Below are 12464 nucleotides of genomic sequence, written 5' to 3'. Positions count from 1 at the left end.
AGGGAGGGAGGGAGGGAGGGAGGGAGGGAGGGAGGGAGGGAGGGAGGGAGGGAGGGGGAGGGAGGGAGGGAGGGAGGGAGGGGGAGGGAGGGAGGGAGGGAGAGGTAGAGAGGGAGGGAGAAAGAGAGGTGGGGAATAGAGAGGGAAGGGGAGAGAGGGAAGGGGAGAGGAAGGAAGAGAGAGAGATAGTGAGAGAGAGAGAGTGAGAGAGAGAGTGTGATAGGAGAAAGACAGAGGGGGAGAGAGGTGGAGAAGAAAGAGGGGGTAGAGATGGAGAGAGGGGGAGAGATGGAGAGAGGGAAGGAAAGAGGTTAGGCAGAGAGGGAATAGGGGGGTTTACACACTGAAGCCCCCACAGCTGTCTAGCCCAGGACAGGGGAAGTAAAGAGTAGAGAGGGGCTTGGAGATCTCCTCCCGGCAGCTCAGTGGACACTACAGAGAGTGTTAAGTGGGGGAGCTTCGAGCCACAGGGCTTAACACAGGTGCTAGTGCAGCAGAGCACACAGGGGGTGAGTAGAGTATAGTCTTAGAGCTCTGTCATTATTACCGCCACCTCTCTGGTTGATTCTCATGTCTTTGTCGACGTGATTGTGTGTGATTAACGAGCGGGGGGATGGGAGCGGGAGGGAAGGGAAAGAACTGTTCGGCTAGTGAGAGAATTGATTTGTGAGGAATCAGTGGAACTGACTGGTAGATTTAGGTGAACCTTTTGTGATATCAATGGATGGGAATTGATCTGGTGATGTGATAGACAGTGAAGCAAGTGGAAAATGGGGTATTATGTCATCGCTAGCTAACGTTTGGTTCACTTGTGGTTTGTTAATTAGCAAATAACAGATGGAGGCAGAGGGACAGACAGGGCAGGAGAGGGTGAAAGAAGAGGTAGGGTAAAAGGAGAGAGAGAGGGCAGGAGAGGGTGAAAGAAGAGGTAGGGTGAAAGGAGAGAGAGGGGCAGGAGAAGGTAAAAGAAGAGAGAGGGGCAGGAGAAGGTGAAAGAAGAGGTAGGATAAAATGAGAGACAGGGCAGGAGAGGGTGAAAGAAGAGGTAGGGTAAAAGGAGAGAGAGGGCAGGAGAAGGTGAAAGGAGAGAGGGCAAGAGAAGGTGAAAGGAGAGACAGAGGGCAGGATAACTGAAAGGAGAGAGAAAGGGCAGGAGAAGGTGTAAGGAGACAGGGCAGGGGAAGGTGAAAGGAGAGAGAGGGCAGGAGAAAGTGTAAGGAGACAGGGCAGGAGAAGGTGAAAGGAGAGAGAGGGCATGATTAGGTGAAAGGGGAGAGATAGGGCAGGAGAAGGTGTAAGGAGACAGGGCAGGTGAAGGTGAAAGGAGAGAGAGAGCAGGAGAAGGTGTAAGGAGACAGGGCAGGAGAAGGTGAAAGGAGAGGGAGGGCAGGAGAAGGTGAAAGGAGAGAGAGGGCAGGAGAAGGTGAAAGGAGAGAGAGAGCAGGAGAAGGTGAAAGGTGAGAGAGAGGGCAGGAGAAGGTGAAAGGAGAGAGAGGGCAGGAGAAGGTGAAAGGAGAGGGAGAGGGCAAGAGAAGGTGAAAGGAGAGAGAGGACAGGAGAAGGTGAAAGGAGAGAGGGGGCAGGCGAAGGTGAAAGGAGACAGAGCAAGATAAGGTGAAAGGAGAGAGAGAGGGCAGGAGAAGGTGAAATGAGAGAGGGGGCAGGAGAAGGTGAAAGGAGAGAGAGGGGCAGGAGAAGGTGAAAGGAGAGCGAGAGGGCAAGAGAAGGTGAAAGGAGAGACAGAGGGCAGGAAAACGTGAAAGGAGAGAGAGAGGGCAAGAGAAGGTGAAAGGAGAGACAGAGGGCAGGAAAACGTGAAAGGAGAGAGAGAGGGCACGAGAAGGTGAAAGGAGAAGAGAGGGCAGGAGAAGGTGAAAGGAGAGGGAGATGGCAAGAGAAGCTGAAAGGAGAGAGAGAGGGCAGGAGAAGGTGAAAGGAGAGAGAGAGCAGGAGAAGGTGAAAGGTGAGAGAGAGGGCAGGAGAAGGTGAAAGGAGAGAGAGGGCAGGAGAAGGTGAAAGGAGAGGGAGAGGGCAAGAGAAGGTGAAAGGAGAGAGAGGACAGGAGAAGGTGAAAGGAGAGAGGGGGCAGGCGAAGGTGAAAGGAGACAGAGCAAGATAAGGTGAAAGGAGAGAGAGAGGGCAGGAGAAGGTGAAATGAGAGAGAGGGGCAGGAGAAGGTGAAAGGAGAGAGAGGGGCAGGAGAAGGTGAAAGGAGAGCGAGAGGGCAAGAGAAGGTGAAAGGAGAGACAGAGGGCAGGAAAACGTGAAAGGAGAGAGAGAGGGCAAGAGAAGGTGAAAGGAGAGACAGAGGGCAGGAAAACGTGAAAGGAGAGAGAGAGGGCACGAGAAGGTGAAAGGAGAAGAGAGGGCAGGAGAAGGTGAAAGGAGAGGGAGATGGCAAGAGAAGCTGAAAGGAGAGAGAGAGGGCAGGAGAAGGTGAAAGGAGAGAGAGAGCAGGAGAAGGTGAAAGGTGAGAGAGAGGGCAGGAGAAGGTGAAAGGAGAGAGAGGGCAGGAGAAGGTGAAAGGAGAGGGAGAGGGCAAGAGAAGGTGAAAGGAGAGAGAGGACAGGAGAAGGTGAAAGGAGAGAGGGGGCAGGCGAAGGTGAAAGGAGACAGAGCAAGATAAGGTGAAAGGAGAGAGAGAGGGCAGGAGAAGGTGAAATGAGAGAGAGGGGCAGGAGAAGGTGAAAGGAGAGAGAGGGGCAGGAGAAGGTGAAAGGAGAGCGAGAGGGCAAGAGAAGGTGAAAGGAGAGACAGAGGGCAGGAAAACGTGAAAGGAGAGAGAGAGGGCAAGAGAAGGTGAAAGGAGAGACAGAGGGCAGGAAAACGTGAAAGGAGAGAGAGAGGGCACGAGAAGGTGAAAGGAGAAGAGAGGGCAGGAGAAGGTGAAAGGAGAGGGAGATGGCAAGAGAAGCTGAAAGGAGAGAGAGAGGGCAGGAGAAGGTGAAAGGAGAGAGAGGGCAGGAGAAGGTGAAAGGAGAGAGAGGGCAGGAGAAGGTGAAAGGTGAGAGAGAGGGCAGGAGAAGGTGAAAGGAGAGGGAGAGGGCAAGAGAAGGTGAAAGGAGAGAGAGGGCAGGAGAAGGTGAAAGGAGAGAGGGGGCAGGCGAAGGTGAAAGGAGACAGAGCAAGATAAGGTGAAAGGAGAGAGAGAGGGCAGGAGAAGGTGAAATGAGAGAGAGGGGCAGGAGAAGGTGAAAGGAGAGAGAGGGGCAGGAGAAGGTGAAAGGAGAGCGAGAGGGCAAGAGAAGGTGAAAGGAGAGACAGAGGGCAGGAAAACGTGAAAGGAGAGAGAGAGGGCAAGAGAAGGTGAAAGGAGAGAGAGGGCAGGAGAAGGTGAAAGGAGAGAGAGATGGCAAGAGAAGCTGAAAGGAGAGAGAGAGGGCAGGAGAAGGTGAAAGGAGACAGAGCAAGAGAAGCTGAAAGGAGAGAGAGAGGGCAGGAGAAGGTGAAAGGAGACAGAGAGCAAGATAAGGTGAAAGGAGAGAGAGGGCAGGAGAAGGTGAAAGGAGAGAGAGGGGCAGGAGAAGGTGAAAGGAGAGGGAGATGGCAAGAGAAGCTGAAAGGAGCGAGAGAGGGCAGGAGAAGGTGAAAGGAGACAGAGCAAGAGAAGCTGAAAGGAGAGAGAGAGGGCAGGAGAAGGCGAAAGGAGACAGAGAGCAAGATAAGGTGAAAGGAGAGGAGGGGCAGGAGAAGGTGAAAGGAGAGCGAGGGCAAGAGAAGGTGAAAGGATAGACAGAGGGCAGGAGAATGTGAAAGGAGAGAGAGAGAGAGGGCAGGAGAAGGTGAAAGGAAAGAGAAAGGGCAGGAGAAGGTGAAAGGAGAGAGAGGGCAGGAGAAGGTGTAAGGAGACGGCAGGATTAGGTGAAAGGGGAGAGATAGGGCAGGAGAAGGTGTAAGGAGAGAGAGGGCAGGAGAAGGTGTAAGGAGACAGGGCAGGAGAAGGTGAAAGGGGAGAGATAGGGCAGGAGAAGGTGTAAGGAGAGAGAGAGTGCAGGGGAGGGTGAAGGTTAGAGAGAGTGTGTAATCCAGCTTTACTGAGACATGCCGTGAGTTCGATTAAGATTTCAGGCTATTTTAGGCTATTTCTTCACATTGTAAGTGCATCAATGCACACACGGCAGAAGGCTATAAGTGTGAATGTTCCAAAACACTGTTCTCAAAAGTGACCGCAGATGCAATAATAGATATAATGCTTTAATATAAAGCTGATTTTTTTTATTTGTAAAAATGATCTTCCCCAAACTTGAAACTCACACGCCACCTATGTATGCCAGTTAGAAGTTATTTGGCCACTTTAGTTGTGATACAAACCTTATCAAAACATATAGGCCTATGGGGTAGGCTACATGAGGTGTGCGACTATGTTTTGAAAAAGTACTGAACACGCTGGGCATCATTCACAAGTGATAGACTAATATTTTCACCCATCAGACTATTCTTAATTTAATGTTGTCTTTACACATACTAAATAATATACGTGTGAAATTAGTTTTGATTTAGTATGGACCTGGACCGTTATCATTCACCTGTCTTGGAACAAGGGCATGGGGAATAAAATACATGCCATCTATGTACTTAAATAGCGAATGGAGGACGCTTTTCCTGTGGTTCATTTTCATGCCAGCCTGGTAGGCTATACTCCTGTTTTAAAGCAAAACAATGTGTTTGATATTAGGAAAGTTAATAAATTAATATAGTAGGCCTAGCCTACTAAGCTGATCAGATCCTCCTCTTTTTAGTAGAGGCCATCACTCTGTTTTCTCCCGCAATTGCATAGCCTATAGAAATGTTGAGCAACGTGAGCTCATGGGCTCTCATAAAGTGTTTGATTTGTTTTTCGAAAACATTTGCATTGATGTCAGAGTGATTAGAGGGACAATAGAGTGCTGAGTACCAGGGAGTTAGCAAGTTTGGTAGGCTACTAATGACCATCAGCAGCATCAGAGCTTGGAGAAGCCTAGTTAGCGTGATTAAACGGTCACGTGGAATTTAAGGCGGTCATGACTCGTGACCGCCTTAGTGACGGTAATATGGTCACCCTAACAGCCCTAATCTCAGCTCCATGGCAATGTAAACTATTGAGCAAGTCACCCATAAATCATCCTCCTATGTGTGTGTGTGTGCGTGTGTGTGTGTGTGTGTGTGTGTGTGTGTGTGTGTGTGTGTGTATCCACTCATGGTAGCACTTTATTTTACAGAAATGACCTAGTACTTACTTGGAAACTGCATATTAACATGGTAATTACAAAGGAATAACCTATTAATTACTTAACTTAACTTTGGGACTAGTTGCAACAAGCACCATTTGGCACTATTTGGTTTCAGGTAGTTACAGTTAATTGTGTTCAATTAATTGGAGTAAGTACCAGAAAGTACTCATTGATACCTTGTAATTTACCAGGTAAACACCAATTAATTACTTCACCGTAAAATAAACTACTAGCCCAGTCATATTAGCCAACCAGTCTCCTTCAACTCCTTCCCAGTCTGTTTCTCTGTTGACTGTTGTGCCAGAGATGTCTGGTTGGCGGTCACTGACTGTGCCACTTTGTGCCTGCCCAGATGCCAGCTTCCTCTGCCACCATTCTGGCTCTACTCTGAGACAGTGATCAGCCATTACGGGTATGAGACGGTGATCAGCTGTCTGTGCCACTGTGTGCCAGTCGGCTCCAGCAGACAGACAGTTTCCTCTGTAAACTCATGATGCTGAGACGATGGTGATGAAGATGGTGTACCACGGTGTGTGATGCCACCAAGTCTAGGTCAATAAGACTCTCGCTGGCTGACTGGCATTGTTTGTCTGTCTGCCGATTCGAATGGCGTTTTCTAGACTAGAGATGACCTCTTTGTGCTGTTATGACGTTTTTTTTCAACGTGCTCACACAGCAGCATAATTTCCCTTCTCATTCTCAATTCACAAAGCACACATGCATGCACCCACACATGCACGCACACACACACACACACACACACACACACACACACACACACACACACACACACACACACACACACACACACACACACACACACACACACACACACTTCAGATCATTGATGTTCATCAGCTTTTCAATTACCTGAAATATTTGCTCAAATAAATCTAAATGAATTGCATTCAATTGCTTAATTTGTTAATAGTTTGGTGGAGATAGATAAAAGACGATCAAAGCAACATTAAAATATGAACTAAGTTCCAAATCATTTGGAGTAATTGAACTCAACATTGAATACATTTTGTATTTGAATGATTATAATATGAAATCAAACCAAATGTATTCATCACACACACAGTTCACCGCAGGTATAAAAGGAGCAGCAAAATGCTCATGTACCAGCGCCCTCAACAATGCATTCATCAAAAAAAGAACAATGAAAAGAGTCAAGTCAAAAATAACAAGTAGTAGAAGCAATATAAATATATGAAGTGGGTCGTTGGAATCAATAGTATATATTAGAACAGCAGTGTTGACGGGGAGTGTGTGTGCCATTTGTCAGCTCTGAGTGCTCTTGTGTGTGTGTGTGTGTGTGTGTGTGTGTGTGTGTGTGTGTGTGTGTGTTTATGCATGTTTGTGTGTGTGTGTGTGTGTGTGTGTGTGTTTATGCATGTTTGTGTGTGTGTGTGTGTGTGTGTGTGTGTGTGTGTGTGTTGTGTGTGTGTGTGTGTTTATGCATGTTTGTGTGTGTGTGTGTGTGTGTGTGTGTGTGTGTGTTTATGCATGTTTGTGTGTGTGTGTGTGTGTGTGTGTGTGTGTGTGTGTGTGTGTGTTTGTGCATGTTTGTGTGTGTGTGTGTGTGTGTGTGTGTGTGTGTGTGTTTGTGTGTCATTTTGTGTGTAAGGGTTGGATGTGTGGGTGGTCAGTGTAGATACTTTCTAAGGTGTGTATAGTCTCTCCGGTGGAAATAGTCTCTCAGGTGCAGGTATAATTAAATTGAAAAGTAATAGAATTGAACACAACACCAAATTTGAAGGGGGACACTGATGGCCAAATGCATATATTATCATATTTTTCCATGAATTCAACATAATTAATATAGTTAATTAAATGTGTGAAACAAACAACAGCTTCTATATTTATTTCTAGGTCTGTGGCCTCTCAGTTTCAATGTTGGCTTGCTGTTGGTTGGTTGGTCCGGGACTCTGCATGGAGAAATGCAGAGAATGCAACTGGTGGCAGAACACAGAGTTACAGCGCCACCTACAGTCCTCCAAGTAGAACCTCACTCTTTCTCTACTCTAGTTATTGTAATGGTGAGAGGTTAGCATGTCTTGGGGGTATGATATTTGTGCATCTGTAACTTTCTCACTTATCATTATTCACAATTCCTTCTGGACTATCCATAATCATGGTAGTATCCACATTAATGTAGAAGTGTTTAGAAACATATCTTATTCTTATTTACATCAAAAGTGACTACAAAAGGACACAATACATTTTTTACTATTAATTTCTATTGGGCACAAAATTATATGAAACACAACCAAAACAAACAGCAAATGCGCCCAACAAGTTTGTAGAGTCACAAGCTATATGTAGTCATTGTGTACTAGGAATATTATACTTTGACTACTTTAATACACATATAAGTGAATTTGTCCCAATACTTTTAGTCCCCTAAAATATGTATGGATGAAAATACAATCCAATTAAAGCTGGCAGCATGCACTTTAAACCCGTAGTCATTGAATAATTTAAAATCCAAAGTTATGGAGTACCGAGCCAAAACAACAACAACTTTGTCACTGTCCCAATACTTTTGGAGCTCGCTGTATGTGCATGAGACGTGCATGTATTAGAATGGCTCAAAGTCATATCACGACTACATCAAATCATTTGGTCCTTACGGTATAGTGATCCAAGTCGTATCAGAATGGTTTACAAAATGGTTGGAGGTCAAAATGGAAGTGATATGGCTCTCTATTCGGTTCCAATATATAAAGCATGTTTTTGTTTGTTTGGACAAAAAAATTGCACAAACAGAAACAGAAAAATAGAGGGCCTCGCGGCATCGCTCTGGTTTGTTTTTGTTTTCACAGCACAGCGGAGTCACCGAGGGTTCACAAGTATCTGTGAGGCTGCTCTGTCACATTTCATTATGTCTCTCATCTCTCTCTCTCTCTCTCTCTCTCTCTACTGGACTCCCCAGTAACATCAGACTTTCTCTCTCTCTCTTCTCTCTCTCTCTCTCTCTCTCTCTCTCTCTCTCTCTCTCTCTCTCTCTCTCTCTCTCTCTCTCTCTCTCTCTCTCTCTCTCTCTCTCTCTCTTCTCTCTCTCTCTCTCTCTCTCTCTCTCCTCTCTCTCTCTCTCTCTCTCTCTCTCTCTCTCTCTCTCTCTCTCTCTCTCTCTCTCTCTCTCTCTCTCTCTCTCTCTCTCTCTCTCTCTCTCTCTCTTTCTCTCTCTCGCTCTCTTCTGTACTCCCCCAGTAACATCAGGCTTTCTCTCTCTCTCTTTCTCTCTCTCTCTCTCTCTCTCTCTTTCTCTCTCTCTCTCTCTCTCTCTTTCTCTCTCTCTCTCTCTTCTGTACTCCCCCAGTAACATCAGGCTCTCTCTCTCTCTCTCTCTCTCTCTCTCTCTCTCTCTCTCTCTCTCTCTCTCTCTCTCTCTCTCTCTCTCTCTCTCTCTCTCTCTCTCTCTCTCTCTCTCTCTCTCTCTCTCTCTCTCTCTCTCTCTCTCTCTCTCTTTCTCTCTCTCTCTCTCTCTCTCTCTCTCTCTCTCTCTCTCTTTTTCGCTCTCTCTCTTTCTTTCTCTCTCTCTCTTTCTCTCGCTCTCTACTGTACTCCCCCAGTAACATCAGGCTTACAATTCAATTCAAAGGGCTTTATTGGCATGGGAAACACATGTTTACATTGTCAAAGTAAGTGAAATGGATAAACAAAAGTAAAATAAACAATAAAAAGTAAACAGTAAATATTACACTCACAAGTTCCAAAATAATTATGTCTATATACAGTGTTGTAACGATGTGCAAATAGTTTAAGTACAAAAGGGAAAATAAATAAACATAAATATGGGTTGAATTTAGAATGGTTTTTGTTCTTCACTGGTTGCCCTTTCCTTGTGGCAACAGGTCACAAATCTTGCTGCTGTGATTGCACACTTTGATATTTCCCCAAAAAGATACCTCTCTCATTGTCACTCAATGCCTAGGTTTACCTCCACTCTACTCACATCCTACCATACCCTTGTCTGTACATTATGCCCTGAATCTATTCCACCATGCTCAGAAATCTGCTTCTTTAATTCTCTGTTCCCAACGCACTAGATGGCCAGTTCTTATAGCCTTTAGCTGTACCCTTGTCCTACTCCTCCTCTGTTCCTCTGGTGATGTAGAGGTTAACCCAGGCCCCGTAGACCCCAGTACTACACCCATTCCCCAGGCGCTCTCATTTGTTGACTTCTGTAACCGTAAAGGTCTTGGTTTCATGCATTTTAACATCAGAAGCCTCCTCCCTAAGTTTGTTTTAATCACTGCTTTTAGGACACTCCTCCAACCCTGATGTCCTAGTAGTGTCTGAATCCAGGCTTATGAAGGCCACTAAAAATTCTGAGATTTCCATCCCCAACTAAAGCATTTTCCGTCAAGATAGAACTGCCGAAGGGGGCGGAGTTGCAATCTACTGCAGCGATAGCCTGCTGAGTTCTGTCATACTATCCAGGTCTATGCCCAAACAGTTTGAGCTTCTACTTTTAAAAATCCACCTTTCCAGAAATATGTCTCTGACTGTTGCTACTTGTTACAGACCCCCCTCAGCCCCCAGCTGTGCCCTGGACACCATATGTGAATTGATTGCCCCCCATCTATCTTCAGAGTCCGTACTGTTAGGTGACCTAAACTGGGATATGATTAACACCCCGGCCGTCCTACAATCTAAGCTAGATGCCCTCAATTTCACACAAATTATCAAGGAACCTACCAGGAACAACCCTAAATCTGTAAACATGGGCACCCTCATAGATATTATCCTGACCAACCTGCCCTCTAAACACACCTCTGCTGTCTTCAACCAGGATCTCAGCGATCACTGCCTCATTGCCTGCATCCGTAATGTCAAATGACCACCCCTCATCACTGTCAAACGCTCCCTAAAATACTTCAGCGAGCAGGCCTTTCTAATCAACCTGGCCCGGGGATCCTGGAAGGATATTGACCTCATCATGTCAGTGGAAGATGCCTGGTTGTTCTTTAAAAGTGTTTTCCTCACCATCTTAAATAAGCATGCCCCTTTTAAAAAATGTAGAACTAAGAACAGATACAGCCCCTGGTTCACTCCAGACTTGACTGCCCTTGATCAGCACAAAAACATCCTGTGGCTTACTGCATTAGCATCGATAATCCCCTGCGATATGCAGCTTTTCATGGAAGTCAGGAACCAATATACACAGTAAGTCAGGTTAATAAAGGTTAGCTTTTTCAAAACAGAAATTTGCATCCTGTAGCACTAATTCCAAAAAGTTAAGGGTCACTGTAAAGTCGATGGAGAATCAGAGCATCTCCTCCCAGCTGCCCACTGCACTGTGGCCTGGAAACACTGTCAACGCTGATAAATCCACGATAATCGAGAATTTCAATAAGGATTTTTCTACGGGGGTAGCCATGCTAGAGGTAGCCATGCTCTCCATCTGGCTACCCCTACCCCGGCCAACAGCTCTGCACCCCCAACAGCAACTTGCCCCCTCCCCCACTTCTCTTTCACCCAAATCCAGATAGCTGATGTTCTGAAAGAGCTGCAAAATCTGGTCCCTTACAAATCAGCTGGGCTAGGCAATCTGGACCCTTTCTTTCTAATTATTATCTGCCGCAATTGTTGCAACCCCTATTATTAGCCTGTTCAACCTCTCTTTCGTATCGTCTGAGATCCCCAAAGAATGGAAAGCTGCCACGGTCATCCCCCTCTTCAAAGAGGGAGACACTCTAGACCTAAACTGTTACAGACCTATATCTATCCTGCCCTGCCAATCTAAAGTCTTCGAAAGCCAAGTTAACAAACAGATCACCGACCACTTCAAATCCCACCGTACCTTCTCCTCTATGGAATCTGGTTTCCGAGCTGGTCACGGGTGCACTTCAGCCACACTCGAGGTCCTAAACAATATTATAACCTCCATCGATAAAAGACAGTACTGTACTCTTCATCGACCTGGCCGAGGCTTCGACTCTGTCAATCACCGCATTCTTATCGGCAGACTCAACAGCTTTGGTTTCTCAAATAACTGCCTCTCCTGGTTCACCAACTACTTCTCAGATAGAGTTCAGTGTGTCAAATCGGAGGGCCTGTTGTCCGGAACTCTGGCAGTCTCTATGGGGGTGCCACAGTGTTCAATTCTTGGGCCAACTCTTTTCTCTGTATATATCAATGATGTCGCTCTTGCTGCTGGTGATTCTCTGATTCATCTCTATGCAGACGACACCATTCTGTATACTTCTGGACCTTCTTTGGACACTGTGTTAACTAACCTCCTGACGAGCTTCAATGCCATACAACTCTCCTTCTGTGGCCTCCAACTGCTCTTAAATGCAAGTAAAACTAAGTGCAGGCTCTTCAACCGATCGCTGCCCGCACCCTCCTGCCCGACTAGCATCACTACTCTGGACGGTTCTGACTTAGAATATGTGGACAACTACAAATACCTAGGTGTCTGGTTAGACTGTAAACTCTCTTTCCAGACTCACATTAAGCATCTCCAATCCAAAATTAAATCTAGAATATTCCTATTTCACAACAAAGCATCCTTTACCCATGCTGCTAAACATACCCTTGTAAAACGGACTATTCTACCGATCCTTGACTTCAGCGATGTCATTTACAAATTGGATGTAGTCTATCACAGTGCCATCCGTTTTGTCACCAAAGCCCCATATACTACCCATCACTGCAACCTGTACGCTCTCGTTGTCTGGCCCTCGCTTCATATTCGTCGCCAAACCCACTGGCTCCAGGTCATCTATAAGTCTTCGCTAGGTAAAGTCCCACCTCATCTCAGCTCACTGGTCACCATAGCAACACCCACCCGTAGCACACGCTCCAGCAGGTATATTTCACTGGTCATCCCCAAAGCCAACATTTCCTTTGGCCTCCTTTCCTTCCAGTTCTCTGCTGCCAATGACTGGAACAAATTGCAAAAGTCACTGAAACTGGAGTCTTCCCTCACTAACTTTAAGCATCAGTTGTCAGAGCAGCTTACCGATAATTGCACCTGTACACAGCCCATCTGTAAATAGCCCATCCAACTACCTCATCCCCATATTGTTATTTATTTTTGCTCTTTTGCACCCCAGTATCTCTACTGGCACATCATCATCTGCACATCTATCACTATTTCGCCATTATGGCCTATTTATTGCCTTACCTCCCTAATCTTTCTACATTTGCACACACTGTATGTAGATTTTTTCTATTGTGTTATTGACTGTACGTTTGTTTATTCCATATGTAACTCTGTGTTGTTGTTTGTGTCACACT

The 12464-nt window shown here is 46.1% G+C and overlaps 1 protein-coding gene across 1 annotated transcript in view; it reads left to right on the top strand.

Annotated features, from left to right (window-relative positions):
- The first annotated feature begins 385 nt into the window (after positions 1-385).
- The window catches only part of shtn2 (shootin 2), a 40447-nt gene continuing 28368 nt past the window's right edge, over positions 386-12464 (top strand). The window contains exon 1 of the mRNA XM_042327145.1: positions 386-509. The gene's annotated coding sequence lies outside the window, so the exon portion shown is untranslated. The remainder of the gene's footprint in view (positions 510-12464) is intronic.

This window comes from Oncorhynchus tshawytscha, linkage group LG09 (assembly GCF_018296145.1).
Source record: "Oncorhynchus tshawytscha isolate Ot180627B linkage group LG09, Otsh_v2.0, whole genome shotgun sequence".
NCBI classification, from domain to species: Eukaryota; Metazoa; Chordata; class Actinopteri; order Salmoniformes; family Salmonidae; genus Oncorhynchus; species Oncorhynchus tshawytscha.
The sequence above is the reverse complement of the archived record's forward strand: the minus strand, read 5'-3'. Positions and strand labels throughout refer to the sequence as shown.